The sequence below is a fragment of the Silurus aristotelis genome, assembly GCF_946808225.1.
Source record: "Silurus aristotelis genome assembly, chromosome: 28".
In the NCBI taxonomy this organism is placed as follows: Eukaryota; Metazoa; Chordata; class Actinopteri; order Siluriformes; family Siluridae; genus Silurus; species Silurus aristotelis.
Window position 1 is genome coordinate 8,836,624 of NC_139601.1, and position 23,749 is coordinate 8,860,372.

At 36.4% G+C, this 23,749-nt stretch overlaps 1 long non-coding RNA gene across 1 annotated transcript in view; it reads right to left on the bottom strand.

The window, feature by feature from the left end:
• Nucleotides 1-4,646: 4,646 nt before the first annotated feature.
• LOC310722055 overlaps nt 4,647-23,749 on the bottom strand; it is a 321,874-nt gene continuing 302,771 nt past the window's right edge. The window contains exon 3 of the long non-coding RNA XR_014532283.1: nt 4,647-6,611. This is a non-coding gene — a long non-coding RNA (uncharacterized lncRNA). The remainder of the gene's footprint in view (nt 6,612-23,749) is intronic.

The following is a 23,749-nucleotide window of genomic DNA, read 5'->3' on the forward strand; positions in this document are numbered from 1 at the left end:
CCAACTTGTAATGGGTAAACTGTATGAAAATCACTTGTTGCTCTAACATTTCTAACCTGATCTACCCTTTTATGCACAAGAGCCACATACAGGAGTTGTAGATTTACAATCTGAAATTGTTTTCATTTGAAGCTCTGAATAACAAAAGCATGGTTTATGTCTTGTAGATACAGTTTAACTGTATGACATTGTACATCTGTAGTCAAGACTAATCATAATATTAGTCGATACAGTTAATACTAGTTAATGTAATTATACAGGCTCATCTTCCAAGTAATGTTAAGTCAAGTGAAACTGAGTAGAATGGTATGTTCAACCCCTTCTAGTTAAAAACCAAACTTACAGGCCTATAAACTAAATCACTTTGTTTTCCATGTGTCCAGGTTGGGACAGCGACATGGTGTCTAGTTACATAGTTACCTAATCTCATCTATAGTCTTGTGATAGTTTTGTAAAATTCATCAAGGTGAATGGAGCAGTCCATTGCATTTGTTCAGGGAAAAGACTTAAAATGTTAAAATGTGCTCATAGAGGTTGTTCATATGCTTACCATAGTTTTTCTGGATTACGAAAGCATCTCAGCAAATGTTGTGCAATTGAAAGTTCATGCCTCGATTCTGGGGAAAGCTCATCCACTGCCAACTCTTGCCAACTCTTGAAACCAATATAGTTTTATTAAGGGATGTACCAAACACAAATTCAAACTGTGAGTCTGTACCGCTAAAAACAAATATAGTAGACAGTTGTGCCTTTTAAATTCTTTGCAATATTTTCACACCAATGCTAATTTTTCAGTTGATATTATGCATGATATATTAGAGGGCATTGCACAATATGAGATGAAATTACTCATTCAGCACCTGATTGGCAATTACACCACATCAGCAGAAGTACACAGAAGAATTCAGAGTTTTAACTATGGCTTTATGGAACAAAACAACAAACCTCCTGGTGTAAACTTAAGAGAGGGTTCCAATGGCTTGGGCTTAATTGCCATTCAGAGCCGGTGTTTATTGCATTATCTGCCCATTATTATTAGATATATTATGTGTCCTAGTGATCAGCACTGGCATTTGTTCATTTTATTGCTTCAGATAGTCAGCATAGTGTTTTCTTCAGTTATATCCACTGGTATTACCATTTATTTGAAACACCTGTTTGCAGAGCACCAAAGATTGTTTAAACATTTGTTCCCTGATAAGAAATTGTTGCCAAAGCATCATTTTATGGTGCATTACCCTAGTTGGTTGCGGAAAATTGGCCCACTGCTACATTGATGGTGCATGCGTTACGAGTGTGTAGAAGTTCTTGCCAAATATGTGCTGTCGTTTCGATTTTGATGAAATATGAATTTCTTACCCATTTACATTCACTTTTTGCAGTTTTTATTAAATTATGATTATGAATAGGAAAATTCATATTTTTGAAATAACATTTTTATGTGAACAATATATTTTGGTCAGAAAATGTTTTGTTATATCAAATCGTATTATAAACATGTAAAATTATCATGGGCAAGTGCATGCTGTTTGTGCAAATGCGCTTGGTTCGAAAAACCGCTTTCTCTTGGTCCTAGAAGCCTGAGACTTGCGGAAACGCAATTTCAGAGTCTAAGAAACTCATTCTTAAACGCACGTAGAAGGCTTTGCAAAATATGTGCTGATTTATCGATTTTGATGAATTATAAAATTTCTAACCCATTTTTATTCATTTTTTGCAGTTTTCAACAGATTTTAGGAAATTATGATTATGAATATGAAAATGAATATTTTTTAAATAACTAAATGTTATGTAAAAAATATCATATTTTGGTCAGAAAATGTTTTGTTATATGTTATCTCATAAACATGTAAAATTCTCATGGGAAAGTGCATGCTGTTTGTGCAAATATGCTTGGTTCGAAAAACCGCTTTCTCTTTGTCCTAGAAGCCTGAGACATACGCGGGAAGGCATTTTCACAGGCTAAGAAACTCATTCTTGACAGCACGTAGAAGCCTTTGCGAAATATGTGCTGATGTATCGATTTTGATGAATTATGAATTTCTAACCCATTTTCATTCATTTTTTGCAGTTTTCAACAGCTTTTATGAAATTATGATTATGAATATGAAAATTATTATTTTTTAAATAACTTTAAATTTTATGTAAAAAATATCATATTTTGGGCAGAAATTTTTTTGTTAAATCATATCTCATTTTAAACGTAAAATTCTCATGGGAACGTGCATGCTTGTTTGTGCAAATACGCTTGGTTCGAAAAACCGCTTTCTTTACGTCCTAGAAGCCTGAGACTTGCGGAAACGCAATCTCACAGTCTAAGAAACTCATTCTTGACAGCACGTAGAAGGCTTTGCAAAATATGTGCTGATGTATCGATTTTGATGAATTATGAATTTCTAACCTATTTACATTCACTTGTTGCAGTTTTCAACAGTTTTTATAAAATTATGATACTGAATATAAAAATATAAAATTTTTTTAAATAACTATCATTTTTATGTAAAGAAAATATTATATTTTGGTCAGAAAATGTTTTTGTTATATCATATCTCATTATAAACATGTAAAATTCTCATGGGCAAGTACATGCTGTTTGTGCAAATACGCTTGTTTCGAAAAACCGCTTTCTCTTCGTCCTAGAAGCCTGAGACTTGGGGAAACGCAATATCACAGGCTAAGAAACTCATTCTTGACAGCACGTAGAAGGCTTTGCGAAATATGTGCTGATGTTTCGATTTTGATTTATTATAACTTTCTAACCCATTTACATTCACTTCTTGCAGTTTTCAACAGTTTTTATGAAATTATGATTATGAATATGAAAATTTATATTTTTGAAATTACTATATATTTTAAGTTAAAAATATCATATTTTGGGCCGAAAATTTTTTGTTAAATCATCTCATTATAAACATGTAAGATTCTCATTTATTTTTTGTACATGCTGTTTGTGCAAATACGCTTGGTTGGAAAAAACAGTTTTCTCTTCGTCCTAGAAGCCTGAGACATATGCAGAAACGCAATTTCACAGGCTAAGAAACTCATTCTTGACAGCACATAGAAGGCTTTGCGAAATATGTGCTGATGTATCGATTTTGATGAATTATGAATTTCTAACCTATTTACATTCATTTTTTGCAGTTTTCAAACGATTTTTGAAATGACTAATTTTTATTAGGAGCGAATCACTTTATTGCAGTCAATATAACCCAGTCCTAGAAGGCCTTTCAGGAGTGAGCTTTCTTAACAGCTCACAACCCGGAAGGTTGTCTTGCCTACTCTTAACAGCAAAACTACCCGAGTTCTCCTTACTACCCGTCAGTTATCACGGACAAGTGCAAATTCATATTTTCACTATAATCACATTTTCAATGAAAATGTCATTTTTGTCAAACATGATTTGTATGGTCAGTTTTTTGTTAAAGGTTTTCCGTGAACATATGCTTCTGAATATCAAAATTCATATTTTTATAATGTTATGCAAAATGTATTTTTTTTTATCAAACCACGGTTTCTCATGTAAATGTTTTTCGTTCACGGATTGCACTTTTTAACGTTTTTTCATTTAATTAAGCTTATGAATAAGAATATTCATATTTTTACAATAGCAATTTTTATGAAAAACGTCATATTTTGTCGTCACGTTTTTGTGCCCTTATTGCACTTTTTTTTTAAGTTTTTAATGAAGTTATGTTAATGGATCTAAAAATTCATATTTTCACAATAACATTTTTATGATAAAGGTTAACTTTTTTTATTAAATTTCATTTATGAACATGAAATGTAGTATTTAAATAAAAACAATACATTTTGAATTTGAACAATATTTTTTTTCAAGCATTTTTATTACATTTTGAATATATTTTTTGCACTTAACAGTTTTTAGTTAAATGATGCTTATGAAAATGAAATTTGTGCACCCTCATATACAAGATGCACATGCTATGCGGTTCCTCGCTTAGGTAACCTTTATACACCAGACAAAAATACCCTGCGTTTTCTAGCCTAGCTAATCAGCTTGTTGTTGTTAAAGTTTTGTACACTCTGCAAAACTGCACCTGTTATTCTTTAATACTATTCCCCAATAAACCTATCATACTCTTATCACAACTACCTTTATTTTCTTTTTATTACCTTAGTATTCTACTCTATTTTTATAACTAAAAATAGCAAAATTTCTCGACAATACGTAGCAGTTTCTTCTCTCTGGATGTTGTGTTTAAAGAGAATTAAGAAATTTTTTTTCATTTTATTTCATTTCATCTTCTCCCGCTTATCCGTAATTCGGGTCGCGGGGGCAGCAGTCTAAGCAGATTCCCCAGACACTTCTCCGTGTCCAGGGATCGGGCTGTTATTGCAATAGTTTTTGCATTAGATATTGCAAAAAGAGCATTTAGTTTATATTTACCAAGAGTTTGTATTTACCAAATATAAACAGACATGACATATTATGCTTAGACAAAAATATTATGTTTTAAATAAAAAAATTATTTTTTTGTATTCATTAGCAAATACATTTTTCTGATTACACATTAATCAGAAAAAATACTAATATTTTTGTCAAAACAAATCATGACAACAGCTTTTTCATTAAATACGTAATGGATATTGTGAAAATATAAATTTTCATATTTATAAGCATGATATTTTATTATGAAATTATAAAATTTCTTATTCATAATCAAAATTCAAAAAATACATCAACCTTTACCATAATAATATGAGTAATTGTAGAACTGTAAATCATGTAATCATGGAAAACCTAGAAATGTGATAGTTATTAGAGTGAATTTTTATATTTATAAGCAGCCTTTAATGAAAAAAACGTTAAAAGTGCAATATGTAAGCGAAAAACCTACATGATAATGATTTGGGCGAAAAATACCGTTTATTTTATACAAATATTAAATTAATTGGTAAAATATAAATTCTCCTATTTATCCGCATAATAATTAATGATAAACTGTTAAAAAGTGCAAAATTCTATGAAAAACATATCCATAAGCATTATTTCACTAAGAATCAGTAAAAGTAAAAAAAAAAACTAAAAAGGTTTCATGATATACGATGTTTTGACATAAAAATTACTTTTCTCTTATAAATATAAAATTAATAGGTAAAATATGAATTTTCATATTAAAAGGAATAATTTCATGAAAACTGTAAAAAAAAAAAAAAAGTGCAAAAATACAATGAAAAACGTGATATGACACGTTTGTCATAACGTGATATGACAAATGACAAATTAAGTTTTTAACAAGATATTGTGAAATTATGACTTCATATTCATAAGCATCATTTAACAAAAAAAAAAACATTAAAAAGTGCAAATGTTCATCGCAAAAACTGTTATGACAAACAATAGTTTGAAACAAATCTGATTTTCTTTTATAAAAAAGGTTTTTTATTGTTTTTATTAAATTACATTTTATATTCATAATTTTCACCTTTATTTGCATGAACGTGGTGGTACGGCTGCGGGGATTCTAGCCCAGGAACATGGTGACAGATTTCGCCCTGTTGCGAAAATTTTAAATCTTTAGACAACCTAGCACAAGGGTTGCCCTCATGCTTGCGTGCAGTGGCTGCTGATGGTCTGATGGTCTGGGATGCTCAAAAAACAGTGCTGTCACATCCTTTGATACTGGTTATGAAATCACGCACTTGACAACAGAAAACGTAACTATTAAGCCTTCTTCTCAGCCGCATTCAGCTGTAGTAACGCTGCATGATCTGCTAGACTTCATTGACTTAGGTGGTTTTGACGACGCACACGATTGCCTTAAACACATTAAACAAGATAGCTCTTGTAGGCCCGATCTTTTAGACATGGCCCTGGAAGAGGTGGATTTCCTATATGTAGATAGATCGTGTTCAAAACCCTCTGAAGTGTATTTATGTGGATATGCGGTTGTAAGATTAACTGATAAAATAGTTGAAGCTAAACCATTACCATACACATTTGCACAAGCTGCAGAATTGGTCGCATTTACAAGAACATGTCAGTTGTCTGAAGGTAAAGTAGTGACTATATACACTGATTCTAAGTACGCTTATGATGTTGTGCATGATTTTGCCAAAACATGGAAGCAAAGACACTTAAATACAGCTGATGGAAAGCCCATAGCACATTTTAATCTCATAGGCGACCTCTTAAATGCTGTTTAACTCCCTGCCAAAGTGGCCATAGTTAAGGTTAAAGGACATGCCGCAGGTGATTCAGAGGAAATTCGGGGAAACACGCTAAGGAAGCAGCAAAACAACCAGTAGATTTGGACACAGTACATACAAATTCTGAGATCCCAATGATGACACATATCTCCAGTATACCAGATATTGACCTAAGAATTACTTCAGCGTCAGCCTACTGAGGAGGACAAAGTATTGGGCTTCTAAACAATGTAAATCATATATTGCTGGTATCAGTAGAGATGTAGATGGAAAAAATGCTCTGCCTAAACTAGCTTTAATAGTGTTGGTGAAGCATTACCATGGGATGTCACACATTAGCATAGCTAAAGTTACACAGGCTATAAACTCATCATACTGTATTGCTGATGTAGCTAAAACAACCAAGCTAGTGTTAGATTCATGTTTGACTTGTGCCAGAACTAAAATACCTGTAGGACATGATGCGCTTACTTTTCCTGAGCAACCTTTCCAACACCTACAGATCGATTTCACACATATGCCACCAGTAGGAAATTTGAGAAACCTGTTGGTTATAGTAGACAGATTCAGAAGGGGCCAGAAGCATTTGCATCTGTGACAGAGAATGCTAAAACCGTTGTAAAGAGATTAACGAAAGAGATCATCTCTAGGTTTGGTATTCCCAGTGTGATTGAAAGTGATAACAGCACACCTTTTGCTTCTAAAGTAACACAACTTTTGGCTAAAAGCTTAGCAATTTATTTCCATTTTAATATTCCCTATCACCCCCATGTCAGCTGGAGTGGTAGAGAGAACGAACAGAACCATTAAGGAACGTGTTACTAAAGCCTGCATTGAAATTGGACTGTTGTTCTCCTGGCAGTACTCCCAGAAATAAGAATGACTCCATCTTTAACTACTAAACTGTCACCTTTTAAAATTCTGATGGGCCGGCCTTTCCCGACCCCATGGGTCAGGCAATGCACTGGCATTTCTTCTTTAGGTAACCTGGAAGTGATGGTGGACGACTACATTTCTGCCCTGGTTAAAAGAAATTGAATTCTATTAGTGCTGATGACTCACTAACTCTTCCTCTGCCCACATAAAACCCAGCACACCATTTTGTGCCTAATCAGCATGTCCTGATACGAAATCTGAAGCCTACCAAGGTCGGTGAGCCGAAGTATGGGGCTCCAGCGACTGTTCTAGCTGTAACCAGAACTGGAGTTCTGACTAATTATCAGCAGTGGATACACGCAAGCAGGATCGAAACAGCACCCCCTTAATCTGTGCATTAATTGGTCTGTTGGCCTAAGAAGCCTGCCTAAGTGAGTTTTCAGGGCTGAAATAGTTGAGAGCCCACGGAAAGATCTTTTCTTTATAGTAGAAAGGGGGCAAACTCCAGGGTGAAGATCTGACTCACTTGACTGTTTTGTTTAGCTTACCCTGATACCTGCTCTAGGTCTAATTTCTTTAACAATATATGCATAGTTGTAATTACACTCTGAATTTTCTTAATTCTCTTTAAACACAACATCCAGAGAGAAGAAAGTACTACGTATTGTCAAGAAATTTAGCTAGTTTTAGTTATAAAAATAGAGTAGAATACCAAAATAATAAAAAGAAAATAAAGGTAGTTGTGATAAGAGTATGATAAGAGTTTATTGGAGAATAGTATTGAAGAATAACAAGAATCTGCAGTTTTGCAGAGTGTAAAAAATTTTAACAACAACAAGTGGATTAGCTAGGCTAGAAAACGCAGGGTATTTTTGTCTGGTGTATAAAGGTTACCTAAGCGAGGAACCGCATAGCATGTGCATCTTGTATATGAGGGTGCACAAATTTCATTTTCATAAGCATCATTTAACTAAAAACTGTTAAAAGTGCAAAAAATCTATGCAAAATGTAATGAAAATGCTTGAAAAAAAATATTGTTAAAATTCAAAATTTATTGTTTTTATTTAAATATTACATTTCATGTTCATAGATTTAATTTCATAAAAAAAGTTAATCTTTATCATAAAAAATTTTATTGTAAAAATATGAATTTTTAGATCCATTAACATAATTTCATTAAAAACTATGAAAAAAAAAGTGCAATAAGTGCACAAAAAAGTGACATGACAAAATATGACGTTTTTCATAAAAATTGCTATTGTAAAAATATGAAAATTTCATTCATAAGCTTAATTAAATGAAAAAAGTTTAAAAAGTGCAATCCGTGAACGAAAAACATTTACATGAGAAACCATGGTTTTATAAAAAATATGACATTTTGCATAACATTATGAAAATATAAATTTTAATATTCAGAAGCATATGTTCACGGAAAACCTTTCACAAAAAAGTGACCATGTGAATCATGTTTGACAAAAATATGACATTTTCATTGAAAGCTCAAGAAAGCTCACTCCTGAAAGGCCTTCTAGGACCGGGTTATATTGACTGCAATAAAGTGATTCGCTCCTTCTCATGACTGGAAGATTGTTTATTTGGTCTGGCTGTTTAATATTTGGTATTTTAGACTTATTGGTAACTATATAGTAATTGCTTGAAACTGATTTGAACGTAGAGCCACTTAATTGATGTGTCAGCTCAGGCATAGGGTCTGAGTTCTGACAGTATACCTGATAATACTGCTAATAAACATTTTGAACAAGCACTGAGTAACAATGCTGACAAAGTTTTTTGAGAAGATTAAGAATTTAGTCACAAGTGTTGGACACTACTTTGTTTTAGGATTGATTCTTGTATTGATTGTTGGAATTGTACTTTGTATGTTGCCATGTTTGATGACGATGGTAAGACAGACCATAAAGGCCTCGATTGGAGTGGTAATGATGAAGGATTATATGCATGTAGGGACGGAATGAAATGAAATCTGTTGTTTTTGTTTTGTCTTTATCTTTTCATTTGCAGTTTATATCACCGATCCTGTTCCCAGAAAATAACATCCTATTTTATTGGTGTGTGATGCTGAATCATTAACGATTTAAAGTGGCCAATGTTAGTGTTTAGATGGTTCTCATTTACATTTACATTTACACTTGCAGCATTTAGCAGACGCCTTTATCCAGAGCGACGTACAAAAATGCTTTGAGTCTCTAGCAATGAATAAATGTACACTTGTACGCAAGTTTCCAAACTTAACACTCACACATTTCCCACACTGGTTCACACACATTCTTTTGTCTGTTCAGTGTCTATAGAATATTCACGATGTTAGTACGTAAGGTATACAGAAAGTCTTTATCTGGGCTCCCAAATATCCGGCTCCAAACAGGAAACAGCTTTAGGTCAGGCTTTCTTTCCAATATATATATATATATATATATATATATATATATATATATATATATATATATATATATATATATATATATATATATATATATATATATACTTGTCTGTTGCATGCAATAAACCGAAGAAGAACATTGCTCCATTCTGTGTGCTGTGTGATTTTTCCCTGATATCAGAAAAGGCACCACGAGCTTCCTAGTTCGTATGGAAAACCTCTCCAAGAAGTTTGGGCATGATAAAAATCTAACAAAAGTGCAAATGTTCATCGTGAAAACTGTTATGACAAACAAAGGTTTGAAATTAATTAAAATATTACATTTCATATTCATAACCATAATTTAATAAAAAACCTTTTTTTTTCTTAAAAATATGAGTTATTGTGAAAATGTGAATTTTTATAGCATGATTTCATCATAATCCATTAAAAAGTGCAATACGTAAACAAAACACTTTCACATGACAAACCATGGTTTGACACAATTATGACCTTTCACATAAATATGCAATTAATTACTAAAATATACATTTTCATTTACAGAAGCATATTTTCATGGAAAACCATTGAACAAAGTGCAATAAGTTGACGAAAAAGGTTTCATGATAACCATGTTTGCCAAAAATAAGAATTTTTTCATATGAATATGAAATAAATTGGTAAAATAGGAATTTGTATATCCAAAGGAAAAATGTAATGAAACACTGTAAAAAAAAAAAAAAAAAGTGAAATAATTCAATTATAAAACATGACATGATAAATCAAGTTATTAAAATTTACTGTGAAAAATGTTTGTAAAGTAGGTCATTGTGTTGTAAAAAGAATTACAAATGTGGTTTTTATATTGTCTTAAACTATTTCAGGAGGGCCAACTGCTGAAAGGTATCCCTGCAAAGGAGATTGTTTGTTAAATGATGAAGCATATAGCTGACGAGGCAATGGTAAAGGAAAAGATGAGGTTAACACTGGCCTATTGCCAGAAGCTGTCTCACGACCCTTAAGAGTCAGCTGATATTCTATCAATTTTCCCACGTTCCCAGGACATACCAGGTTAGTATGTGAGAATTATAAAGATAAAATCAAGTTCTATTGTTCTGCCGTAACACAGACTTGTTCGGTAAACAAACTTAGTTTCACATCAGTACCAAACGGTAGAGATTCCACTGAGGTTCTTTCGAACGTGCCATGCGATCCCTACTTGGGAAACCATAAAACCATAAAAGTGTGACATCAATGCAACTTCGGGTGCCTAATATACAAGGTATAACTCTGTGGGGTACTCCTGTGGCCACTATAACGTCTGTTCCCTTATCCGTGTTGGTCATTCGAGCCTCAAGCCTCATCGAGTATTCAGGAGTGTCTGTTGTCTCTGTAGAGTTGGGGGGATGAACTAGGGACATAGTATATGTTGTAAATATGTGTTTTGCAGTTAGAGGAAAGTATGGTAGGACCTTGGTGTTACTTAAGACACCCAGTGCACACCACAACTGTTCTACAAGCACGCTTCTTGCTGAATATACAGAAACCTTAGCAGCTTCTTCTGAAGTGAGACTGGTTTTAGGGTGGTGATTTCGGGACCATAGAGGTTTAGATCTCTTGTATCTGTATTTAGACATGTTGCGACATTCAGGGCAAGCTGCGGGCTGAGAGCAGTTATTTAGAGAAATGTTAGACACAGTGACTGATATATCTACTGGATTACGTGAATGTCGGTTAAGTGAAATGTAAGTGTAAATGAACCATACTACTAAAGTCATGACGAGTACTGCCCAGTCTCCTTTTGTGGGGTGGGTCTGTTTGGGTCTTGGGGGATTGCTTGTCATGGTCTCACAGGTAGATCGATATCTAAATCCACTAGATCTTGTAGATTAAGGGTGGCAAACTGTTCAGGTATCTTCCACTTTGTCAGAGTCTAGTGTGTCGTGCGGTGGTCGTGAATCAACCTGATATGAACAGCCTGCCCCCTGTTCCCCTTCAACAGGCCGTGGCTGTTGGTCTCTGGCTGTTTTGCCTTGGCACGTGTCCCTCCGTCCTGTGCAAGGCCTGCGCTGTCGTCGTCGCCTTCTAAGTCGTCAGAGTGGGCGCAGTGTGCAAACTCAGCCTGAGATTTCCTCCACTGAGGTCCTTTCACCGCAGCTCTGCAACAATGGTTAAGATGATACCAGTGTTCCTTACCTTCGACCTTGACTGCGGTAGGAGTTGCTAGTAACACCTTGAATGGGCCTTCACGTCGTGGCTCACTCCAGTGTTTCCTTTTAAACACTTTGATATACATATAGTCACCTGGTTGCACCTACTGCAGTGGCTCATCAACCTGCGCCCCGTGTGTGGCTTCACAGACCTGTGAACATAAAGTTCTGTGTATTTGCGTCAGATGTTTGCAATAACTAGACATGTCTGCTTCAAGTTGGTCAAGTGAGGAACCTGTGTAAGGTCCTTGTGTAAGAGCAACTGGCATGGGTCGCCCTGTCAGCAGCTCATGTGGTGTCAGGTGTGTGTGTTGCGATTTGTTTGAGAGCGCATTTTCATCAACGCCAGCGGAAGAGCCTGTACCCAATTCAAATCTGTGCTAGCACAAATTTTTGCTATTTTTTTCCTTCAACACCCCATTTGCTCTCTCAACCATTCCCTGTGACTGTGGATGGTAAACATAACCCATTCTTTGCTTGATACACAAAGCTTCTGAAATTGCCTTGATCACATTATTCACAAAATGCGGTCCATTGTCAGAGCTCAACTTGTCAGGTATCCCGAACCTTGGAATCACTTCCCTGATCAACAACTTAGCTACAGTCTTTGCGTCATTCTTGGCAGTAGCTAATGCCTCCACCCATCTGCTAAAACGATCTATTACTACCAAAATATAACTTTTCCCTTCCTTTCTGTCTGCCATGTCCACAAAGTCCATCATCAAATGTTGAAATGGTCCCCTTGGTTCAGGAATGTGACTGATTGGTGCTGTGAAATGTTTTCTGACATTGCGTGCTGCACATAGCTCACAGGACCTCAGCAATTTGTCGACCATACTGGCCAGATATGGCAACCACCAATTCATTCAGATTGTGTCTATTGTCTCCCTACGATTACAGTGGTCTACCCCATGTGCTTCAACAATGAGCTTCTGCAAAAGGGCTAACGGTGCCACCCACACCCAATCAACACTCCTCCATAACCCTGTGTTGGGGTCTTGTACTGCACCTCGTTTCTTACACCTCTCGTTCTCTTCCCCACTTGCTACATCCTGATATTTCCCAAGATCTTCTTCTGTTACCTGCCCTCGTACTTCCTCATGCTCTTCATCCTGCACCATCACTTTCACACAATCTTCGCCTACTGCTGCTCCTTTAGCTGCCTCATCCGCTGCTGCATTACCTCTACTGACTATCTCACCATCAAATTTGTCGGCTTTACATTTCACAATGGCTAACGCCTTTGGAAGCATCATCGCTTTAAGCAAATCAGAAATTGAGGGACCATGCAAAATGGATGATCCATCAGCTCTCTGGAAACCCCTTTGTTCCCAGATGGGTCCAAATGTGTGACGTACCCCATGGGCATAAGCTGAATCAGTGTAGATAGTACATCTTCCCCCTGCTCCCAACCTACATGCTGCTGTTAGGGCTTTTATTTCTGCCAATTGGGCAGAACAAGGTTGCGGCACGCTTACACTAGCTAGTACTTGAAACGAGTCATCTTCCTCGTTGTGCATGACCACAGCATATCCTGCTTTATTGCCATCATTCGCGCGATAGCATGAACCGTCCACAAACAAAACAATTTGGGCATTTTGCAATGGTTGGGTCTCTAGATGATCTTTGGCTTTTAGAAATTTCTCTGCCTCTGTAGTGCATTCATGGGGAGTTCCCTCATCTGGTAAGACTACTCGATCAGCTGGGTTAATTGTGAGGCATCTCTCAATTGTTAGTTCTGGTGCAGACAGAAATACATCATACCCTGTCCTACGTGCATTTGTGATCACAAACTTTTGACTTGTCAGCAGAGCATGTAATGCATGAGAAGTGTACAGGGTCACTGGATGACCCATCGTGATTGTTGAAGCCTTTTGATAGGCAAATGCTGACGCTGCTAATCCTCTGTAACAAGGTGGCATGCCTTTTTCCACATAATAAAGTGCTGTACTGTAGTATGCAATTGGCTTCTTTCCCATACTCTGTTGCTGTTGTGCTAAAATGGCTAATGCAAACCCTCACCTTTCTGACACATAGAGGTGAAATGGTTTTGTATAGTCTGGACAGGCTAGTGCTGGGACAGATTTTAGATCACTTTTGATTGTTTCAAAGGCCTTTCTGCCTTTCTCTGTCCAGACCAGATGCGTGCTAGATTTTGTCTGATCTGCTGCTTTCATCATGTCTCTGAGAGGTTGTGTTTTCAACGCAATGTCACAAATCCACGGCCTGCTAAAACCAGCTAAACCCAGGACTGACATCTGTTGCACTGTTTGAGGTTGTGGTGTTTTCTGAATTGCCTCTACATGTGAGGGTGAGATTTTGCGTGTACCCAAATATTCTACCTTTTGTTGGCAGGATTGCAATTTTTCCTTACTGACCTTGTGTCCATTGTGAGCTAGGGTTTCCAGGACCTTTAACGAGTCCTTCATGCATTGTTCTTTAGTTTGACTACAAATCAGTAGGTCGTCCACATATTGGAGCAAACTGCTCTGAATGTCTAGATCTGCCAGATCTCGCGCTAACACCTGGTTAAAAATTGACAGACTTTCACAATACCCTTGTGGCAGACGTGTGTAGGTGTATTGTTTTCCCCCGTACGTGAATGCAAACAGAAACTGAGACTCAGGATGCAGTGGTACACTAAAAAATGCTGAGCATAAATCAATCACAGTGTACCATTTAGTCCCTTCAGGGATGTTTGTTAACAAAGTGTGTGGATCAGGTACTACAGGATTTTCTACTACCACAACACGATTTATTGGTCTTAAATCATGGACCAATCTCCATTTGTCTGAATTAGGATTTCTGACCGGAAAAATGGGTGTGTTGCATAGACTTTTTGTTGGAATTAGCATTTCTGCTTCAACTAGTCCCTCAATGGTTGGTTTTATCCCCTCTATCGCTTGTTTTGATAATGGGTATTGTTTTTGGTTAGGTAGTTGCACATTGGGTTTTAGTTGAATTTGCGCCAATCCTGATGACTTAACTAACCCTACATCTATCTGATGTTTAGTCCATAATTTTTCTGGAATCTGTTTTAGAACCTGTTCTTTCTCTAGTTCAGTCTGCTCTACCTTCTGTTGCCACTGTCCTACCTGCCCTACTTGCGTTCTCACCTGCACCTGTCTATTGATCAAAAAAGTGTGAGCTATCACATTGTCTTCAGCTGTTAGCTTTATGTTGAGATATTTACTGTCTGACGACACACTCATATTTTCTTCCACTGGTATCCACTCAGTTACCTGACTTGCTTCTCTGACCATTGGCCCTAAGTCTTTTGATTTAAAATTTTGCCCGATCATTAGGGAGACATGTGGAACAGAGTTCTTGACTGAATACCACTGAGCAATGTGGTCTGGTAGCTGTACTGTTGCAGCTATCCCTTGGTGACCAATGATCACGTTTTCTGCTTTGAGGCTATACTGGTTTCCTTCTACATGTTCTCCCCACAAAGTCTCATATTCTTCATCTTGTCCCCCCTCATCATACCTTATGGTGCAATGCCATGGTTTTCTGGTTTCCACATAATCTGGACACATGTTTGTGAACCATGTTTTCCAGTGGTCATACAGCCTGTGAATTTCTGAGGATGTCACGTCGAGTTCCAGCCAATAGACTTTATCCAGTGTCGGTTGTTCTATTTTTCTTTCCACCATCACATACTGTTGAGCTAAACATTCAGGAAGTTCGACCCACACTCCTGTAGGTCCACAGTAGATTTTTGCTCCTAGCTTGCACAATACATCTCTGTCTAATAGATTTGCTGGAGTATACAATACAATACAATCTTTGTGCTCCTTCACTGCTTATCAGTCCCGTAAGATCCATGAATGACCATGTTGTGTATATTGGTTCTGTTCCTTTTATAATGACTGGCATAGGCAAAGGTTTTTGGTATTTGGGACTTATCTTTTCTTCTTCTTCTGTGTCTTCCTCTTCATCATCCTGATTCCTTCTCTGTACTTGTGACCTTGTTAGCCTGCGTTTGTGTGGAAAATCCATTATTGTTTCTCCTGGTATTTTCCCACTTTTCTCTCTCCCATCCTTTACACTGTTTTTTGGCTGATTCATTGATAGTTGAAGTTCTAGCTTATCAAGATATTGTTGGCAATGGTCCATTGTTTCCATGCTTTTCTGTTCTGCTCTCTGCATCTCTGCCTTGAGTTGGGCGTTTTCGTTTTGGTATAGCTTCACCTTTAATTAATGATTTTCACCTGTCACTTTTGTTATGATCTAGGGTTATTTCGTTACGTTCTTGTCTGTTTGCTGCATTCTCTTCTTCATGAAGCGTCATTTCTTCTTGCAGAGTTTTCACCTCTGTGTGCAGTGGATCACTTTTCCGTGGCATTTTGGGTGTCATTTCCAATATTCAATGAACATGCACTTTTTCCCCTCCTACTGGGTTCAGGACAACAAACTCTTCTTCATCCCTGCATTCTTCTCCTGAGTTTGAATCTTCTTTGCTTACATTCTTGTTTCTGATGTCTGGAAGAGATGTGGCTTTGCTTAGTCTTTCTCGTGCTTTCGGGGTACTTTCACACCTTACATGCCTTCGTGGTTGCTTTTTCTGGCGATTTCTTTGATTCTGGTTATACTCAGGTGGTTCTATTTCCTCTCGCTCTTTCTCCCATTCTTCAGGTGCGATATCTAGATCATAATCATGTTCATAGTCATCTCTCCCTTCATTGCTGCTTTCTTCATCATCTCCCTCCTCCTCATCAGGATTCTCAAAGAGCACTCTGTTTGTTTGTCTTGTTCTTCCCTTGCTTATCTTGTTGTCTGAAGCTGGGAGTTCCATCCTCCCTTTAATCCGTCCTCCTGTTATGTCTAGTTGTATGTCATGATATTCTTTCTTTTTCTCTATTACTGGGTAGAAGCCAGTTACCTCATGCTTCTTTACTTCAGATTATGGCGGTGGATTTTTCTGTTCCTCAAACTCCTTAAATGGTGGGGCTGAAGCCTTTTCTGACCCTTTTTCCTCTTTACTTCCTATTCCCTTCTCTGTCCTTTTTCTGTGTGCTTTTAGCATTTCCCCCTCATGTTCAAACCACTCAATGATGTCTAATTTCCTTTTTGTCTTTTCCTTCTTTTCTTTTTTCATTTCTCCCCAATATCTTATTCTGGTCTTCATTACATCACACTTTTCTTTATGAAATGTTCCCTCTTCTGGCCACTGCAAATCCCCAGTTGTCAGGTCTTTCCATTTTTTCATGTATTTTTTTTATCTCTTTTTCAGCCCCTTTATGCCGTAAATTATCACATCCACAGGTGTGATTGTGGATTCCTCCGCACTCATGATGCACCCTTGTTTCGCTCTGTGTGCCTCTCTACGGTGGCCTGGGTTTCTATTTTTTAGCAGACCACTTTAGATAGACGTTTATCCGTTTCACTGTTTTACAAGGTCGTTTTGCATTTTTGCGGCTCTGTCCATTTAACGAGTTGATTTTATCGACCAGAATTGAGGTGGCTGCACCTCTTTCCCACAACACCTCTCTAGGTTCCACTACAACAGTTGCTGTCAGTCCTGAGCAATAATTAGATTTAATTCTATCAATGGCCCCTCGTCCTCACTATTTGGGTCTGCTATGAAATCAAACAGGTGTATCAGTGCTTTACCAGGTTTAGGGGTCTCCACTAGGGCGCTCAATACTGGGTTTAACAGTTGAGGTTTCCAGATGCTTTTTATTTTTTCATACCAGTTTTCCTCTGGGAATGTCTGGTATAATACATCAATGCCATGCAAACGTGTAATAGCCCACACTGTAAAAAATTATTCTGTGGTCATGTAGATTTGAATTAATGTTTTTGGTTAAAATGTATTCAATATAATTGTGTTTTTGATTTTAAGGCAAATATTTAATTACATTTCAAATAAAAATGTTTGAAATAAAATCTACCCATTGCAGTTAAATAAAACTTAAGCATTATATTTATCTAATCCCAAATGGAGAAAATATTGAGTGAATTCAAATTAATGTAATCAGGCAAATTTTAATTGAAAAGCACTTTTTGCGTAAATGAGTACATTGGGTTTTATTTTAAGGTTCCATTAAGAGCAATATTTGGGGTTATCGCTGGAAAAGCATCTTATATTTCAGACGGCACTTGACGCACTTCCGTTGGCTTTACTTCTCGTGTGTGGAGATCGTCTTCCCGAGACAGGTAATGTAACTTCTCTCTGTTGTTACACTGTTTTATTGCAACTTGCAAATGTAAAGTTAACTTAGCTAAATCCATGTGAAGTCAGTCTATAAGCAGCCAGCACTTAAGTTAGTTAGCTAACGTAACTTTAGCTGTAGGGGAGGAATTCAAATTCAAATGGCACAAACACTCTCATTTTACAGCTAAACCGTACTGCACACTCCCAAGCTACTGACGCTATTTCGTGCCAAAGGTGGAGCACTTGGAAGAAAACTAAAGATCATATTGGAACTGCTGCAGGTACAGTAATTTTCTAAATTAGAAGTAGCTTTGTTCCATAAGATTTCCAAATTATATGAATAAGGACATCAAACTGAATAATAGACAATTGTCCTCCAGAACTGCTGCCCTATTTTAGAAAAGGAAAAACTAATAACAGCTCATGCTTTTAAGATGCTGTTTTTTGTTTTACAAATTAATCAGAGGCAAGGCAATTTTATTTGTATAGCCCATTTTACAAACATTTTGTCTCAAAGGGCTTTACATAGCATCATGACAACAGCCTCTGGACTTAGACCCTCACATTGACTGAGGAAAAACTCCCAAGAAAACCCTTTTTAACAGGGTTAACCCTTTTTAATACCTCCAATCGCTCACTGTGAATCCTCCGGATAATTCACTGTTGTATTCACACATGGGGTAATTCAGAAATGACACAGACTTTGTACTATAGAGCTGTCCGGGTTAAATCCATTTAATGTCAGATTCTAACATTTGTATTCACACATTTATCTTCTTCATGTGATGTCTTTAAAATTTCAGGCTTGCAGTGCTTGTGTGGAAGGGGCTAATGGATTATCACGAAATCAAAAACAGTACATTTTCTACTTTAAAGCCATTATGAAAAGATCTGCCTTGTGGTCTGACGAAGCTTTATACATTAAGTAAAGCAGGCATATAAAGTACGATCAGAATTGATAGGTGTCGTGTGTTTACATTTCTAAATTACAGAAACATCCAGTTTTTTTTTTGTTTTTTTTTGTGATTGACATATCAGTTGTTGCATTCCTCCCCAGGACTCGATTGAGAGGAGCAGAGAGGTTGTTATTCGGTGTCTTATAGAATACCTTGGAGAACAAGGGAGACATCTTATCAAAGAATTCATCGTAGGGTGAACTTAATTTACATTAAATTAATTCAAGGACCATATTTCCTTAATTCCTCAAGTAGGTGCTTGATCTAGATATGTAACCTTTATCTGTAAATTAAATTAATGATGATTTTTTTCAGAATTTTATATCTGAATATTTTTTGGTGATGCCTCTTGTAGGTCTTAAATTAACATCTTTATGGTCTTAAAATGTCTTAAAAAGGTCTAAAATTTGACTTATTTTAACCTGCATGAACCCTGTACAAAAACCTCAAAATAGAGAAGAAAACAAAACAAAGAACAATTTGACACCAAGGCCTGCAAGAAAATAAAATCTAATAAAATAGATTTGTAAACTAAGAAAACAATAATAAATGTATTTTTTAGTAATGTGATATGCTTGCAATATATTTCTGACAGTTTTATACTAGGACAATAACAATTTCATGTTGCAGGACACTGGGAACTTGGAGAAACTTGAACAAGTCATAATGGCCATTACTGTGACCCCAAAGCCTGGAGCTTCTACAAGCAGCAGCCCAAAGAACATTGGGAGCGTCATAGAGGGCGTGGAAGTCATCATAGGACTTGGAGATATTGCAAGGGCTTGCTCTGTCCTCCTTGGCTTGACCTACGCGCTGAATCTCAATTATCCCAGACAGCTGAAGTACATCTTTGAGGTGTTCCAAAAACTTTTCTTGGAACTGGATGATTCAAAGATTTCAAAGAAAGTCCAGTCCCTCAAGAGCAAACTTCAGGCTTGAAATGAGACTGTATTGCAGTGCAGACTTTTGTGCTACACAATGTTCATCTCTTACAGAGCTTGAGAATTGCACATTTGAAAGTGCTATGTTTGTAAGTTGGCACTGTTTTGTCCTACGAATGTCGTGACATTTTAATTGTTATACGTTCAAAGTACAAATGTATTTTACTCTGTTCAATTTGCACTTTTATTATTTATGTTTTGGCACGCCATTATGGCGTATCAGCATTTTGTCCTTTTCAAAGTTCTGGTTTGAAATGTGTTAACAAACTTCTGGCTTGAAAATGAGACTGTAGTTGCAGTGTACGTGTTTTGCTACACAATGTTTAGCTTCTACAGAGCTTGGGAATTGCACATCTGAAAGTGCTATGTTTGTAAGTTAGCACTGATTTGGACTCTTATCCCATGAATGTCAGTGAGATTTCTAGTTCAAAGTACGAAATGTTTTTTACTCCGTAAAAATTACACTTGTCTGCATTTGTTTTGGTACATGCACCTCTGGAGGATTTTTCTTTAATATCATTATTGACCCAATTTAGTGGCTAAGTGAGGTGAATAAGCATGGAATCAGGTTTATGGACACATCAGCATTCTGTATATCATTTATTTTTGTTTTTACAAAATGTCTGGTTTGAAATGCAAGATCCAACTTCTGGCTTGAAATGAGACTGTGTTTGCAGTGTACAATGATGTGCTACAATGTGTCTAAAGCACATAAGTGAATAAAATTGTTAATAAAATTCGTATTTAAGTTCTGTAATTTTTGGGCTATATTATTCATAAGAAATGAATATTTAGATTTAATTAATTGCATTGATTAAATTCAAATCAATGTGCAGATTAATGTAGATGATGATTACTCAATTATGATATGTAGAATTAAATTAATTTTTATTAGTACTATTTACACATTAGGGAGTTTATCATTTTCAAATCTACTCAATATTTTTGTTTAGATTATAATTCATTTTGTACTGTTTTTTATTCAAATTTACTCATATTAAATGGATAACTATTAAGGGTCTCATTTTATTAATATTTACTCAATACAAAACCTTGTGAAATGTAATTAATAATATTGCTTGTAATCTGTTGCCTCATTTTTATTGAGTAGATATGGTGTATCTCTTCTTACAGTGCACAATTTATCTTGTATCTGCTTCTTTGTCTGTCTGCTCTCTATACTGTTTCTATCTTTGTATGTTCTCTCGTCCCAAAAATGAGTTCTAAGTCCGTTCGTTTCTATCTCTATGTCTTTCAAATCCATACATTATTTTGCTATATTCCCTCTATTTTATTTATTTATTTGTTTATTTGTTTATTCGCACTGTGTGTGTACGAGCGTGTGTGTGTATGTGAGCGAGCGAGCGAGCGACGTCACTATGTGTGTGCTATGCTCCGTGCGCCTATGCGCATGCGCGCCCCCCTTCGTGCGCTCCGTGTCTATACGCGCGTGCCCGCGCCCCCCTCCTTCTGTGCTCTGTCTCTCGTCCACGCGCAGCTCTCCTGTACTTCTAACGTGTGCGTGCGCGTATACAGTGCTATTTTATTAATGATACCGATATGCAAATAATATAAATATAATCACAATCTCAGCATCATCCCAAACAGCAAGCAATAGCAGAAACACAAGCATACATATTCATTCACAGGCAAAACATCAGCATACATAGGAACACAATTTTCAACCCAGCTTTCACAACCACGCTTTTCACAAACAATATGACAATAACACTTACACAACTGCAGTTACCACGTTTCTCTTTTCACCGTACATGTACATATGGCCATCACTTCATCTCAATATTCTCATTATCCTCGGGTCCCACCCCGTACTCGTTACGGTGACTCTCCGAGCCTTTTACTCTTATACTGACAACTCACGACCTTTCAAATGTACCCTTTCCACAGCAGGTTACGAATCTGGATCCCCTAGTAAAGACATATGGTATCTTTCCTGTTTTTAGACCATATGAGAAGTGTTATCTTCTCACATCGGGACTTGACCCCGAATCACCAAGGCTTCACCTTTAGGGTTACACGATTTTGGTCTGCATAGTCTGCAACCTAATTAGACCATATGGAAAGTCCGACAGACTACGGTACAAATAATAAGCCGTAGTTTCACGTGGGTCTCACCCTGCGTCTCTATACGCAGTGACTCTCCACCTCACAACTTATGTCTTCACCTTTGCTTATACTCAGCCAACACAAATTTTCCACCCAATAGTTCTTTGACCCTAGGCCAGCAGTCTATACTCTCCCCGGGGCCGGCAACCTCATGGGCATACAGTTACTAATCACAGACTTTGAGTATAACAGGTGTCTGCTTACCTTTTTCTCTGAATCTTGTTTTAGCTATATCAGTGTATTAGATTGCCTGTTTACATGTGCTTGACTATATTACTCTAATTTGATAATTGCAAGTGCCCAGGTTTGTGCATTCTGAACTGATTGTTACATAGTGTGTAGAATCTTCTCTTGAATGTGCGTTACCCTTGCATGCACCTAGCAGTTTATGCTTTTGTCACCGTGATTTTACCCTGTTTAACATCTCTGTTGGTCTCTTTTTGCTCAGCTCCTTCACGCAGACGTTCTGGAACATCTCCTAAGAGTGGTCTTCGCAAACAATATCGCCAATTCCAGCTCTCCTCACTTGCTACTGAGATTGCTCTCTAGCCCAACTGTTCCACAGAATCCCTGTCGGCCTCCTCGCATCGTGCGGAGCACCTTTACGCGTGACATGGGCACACAGACCTCACCTGACCTCTCTGCTACACTTAATCAACAGACCCAAACTTATGATGACGACTTCGGTGATGGCACCTGCTTCCATAAAAAAATACCACAGTTTTCTCCCTATCCCTCATGCTGGTCTCCCACTGATTATTCTCCTACTTCTCCAATCACTTTGCCAGGTTAGCCTGCTCCTATGCTCTCGCCAGATCCTGAGCCAAAATACTCCATGTCTTCTGCAGCTGCAGAAGCCCACAAGCTTTTTTATCCCAATAAACATGCTTAAACTCCCTCAATGCTGTCTTTGTTCTTTGTCTATTCAAGACACTTATAACATCAGTCAAACTCTATTCTACTCACACACATAAATGCCCTATTATTACTATTTTACTTATACTTGGTGTAAATAGAGGCTTGACTAACATATAGGCAAAATAGGTTTTATCAAACTACTTCTATTGTATCTAATAAGTTCTACATTGATTATTAGGTTAATTTTGTTGGATTAATATTAGTTTGATTATAACACACGCTGGATAAGGTTGATTAAAATATTTTTCTCGACAAGAAGTTCTAGCCAAATATGTGCTGTTGTTTCGATTTTGATGAAATATGAATTTCTAACCCATTTACATTCACATTTTTGCAGTTTTTATGAAATTATGATTATGAATATGAAAAATCATATTTTTGAAAAAAAAAATTATGTGAACAATATATTTTGGTCAGAAAATGTTTTGTTATATCAAATCGTATTATAAACATGTCAAATTATCATGGGCAAGTGCATGCTGTTGCTTCGATTTTGATGAATTATGAATTTCTAACCCATTTACATTTACTTTTTTGCAGTTTTCAACAGTTTTTATAAAATTATGATAATGAATATAAAAATTCATTTTTTTTCAGTTTTATATAAAAAATATCATATTTTGGTCAGAAAATGTTTTGTTATATGATATCTCATTATAAACATGTAAAAATATCATGGGCCAGTGCATGCTGTTTGTGCAAATACGCTTGGTTAGAATAACCGCTTTCTCTTCGTTCTAGAAGCCTGAGACTTGCGGAATCGCCTTTTCACAGGCTAAGAAACTCATTCTTGACAGCACATAGAAGGCTTTACGAAATATGTGCTGATGTAATACATTTTGATTTATTATGAAATTCTAACCCATTTACATTCACTTTTTTGCAGTTTTCAACAGTTTTTATAAAATGATGATAATTAATATAAAAATTCATATTTTTGAAATAACTAATTTTTATGTAAAAAATATCATATTTTGGCCAGAGATTTTTTTTGTTAAATCATATCTCAT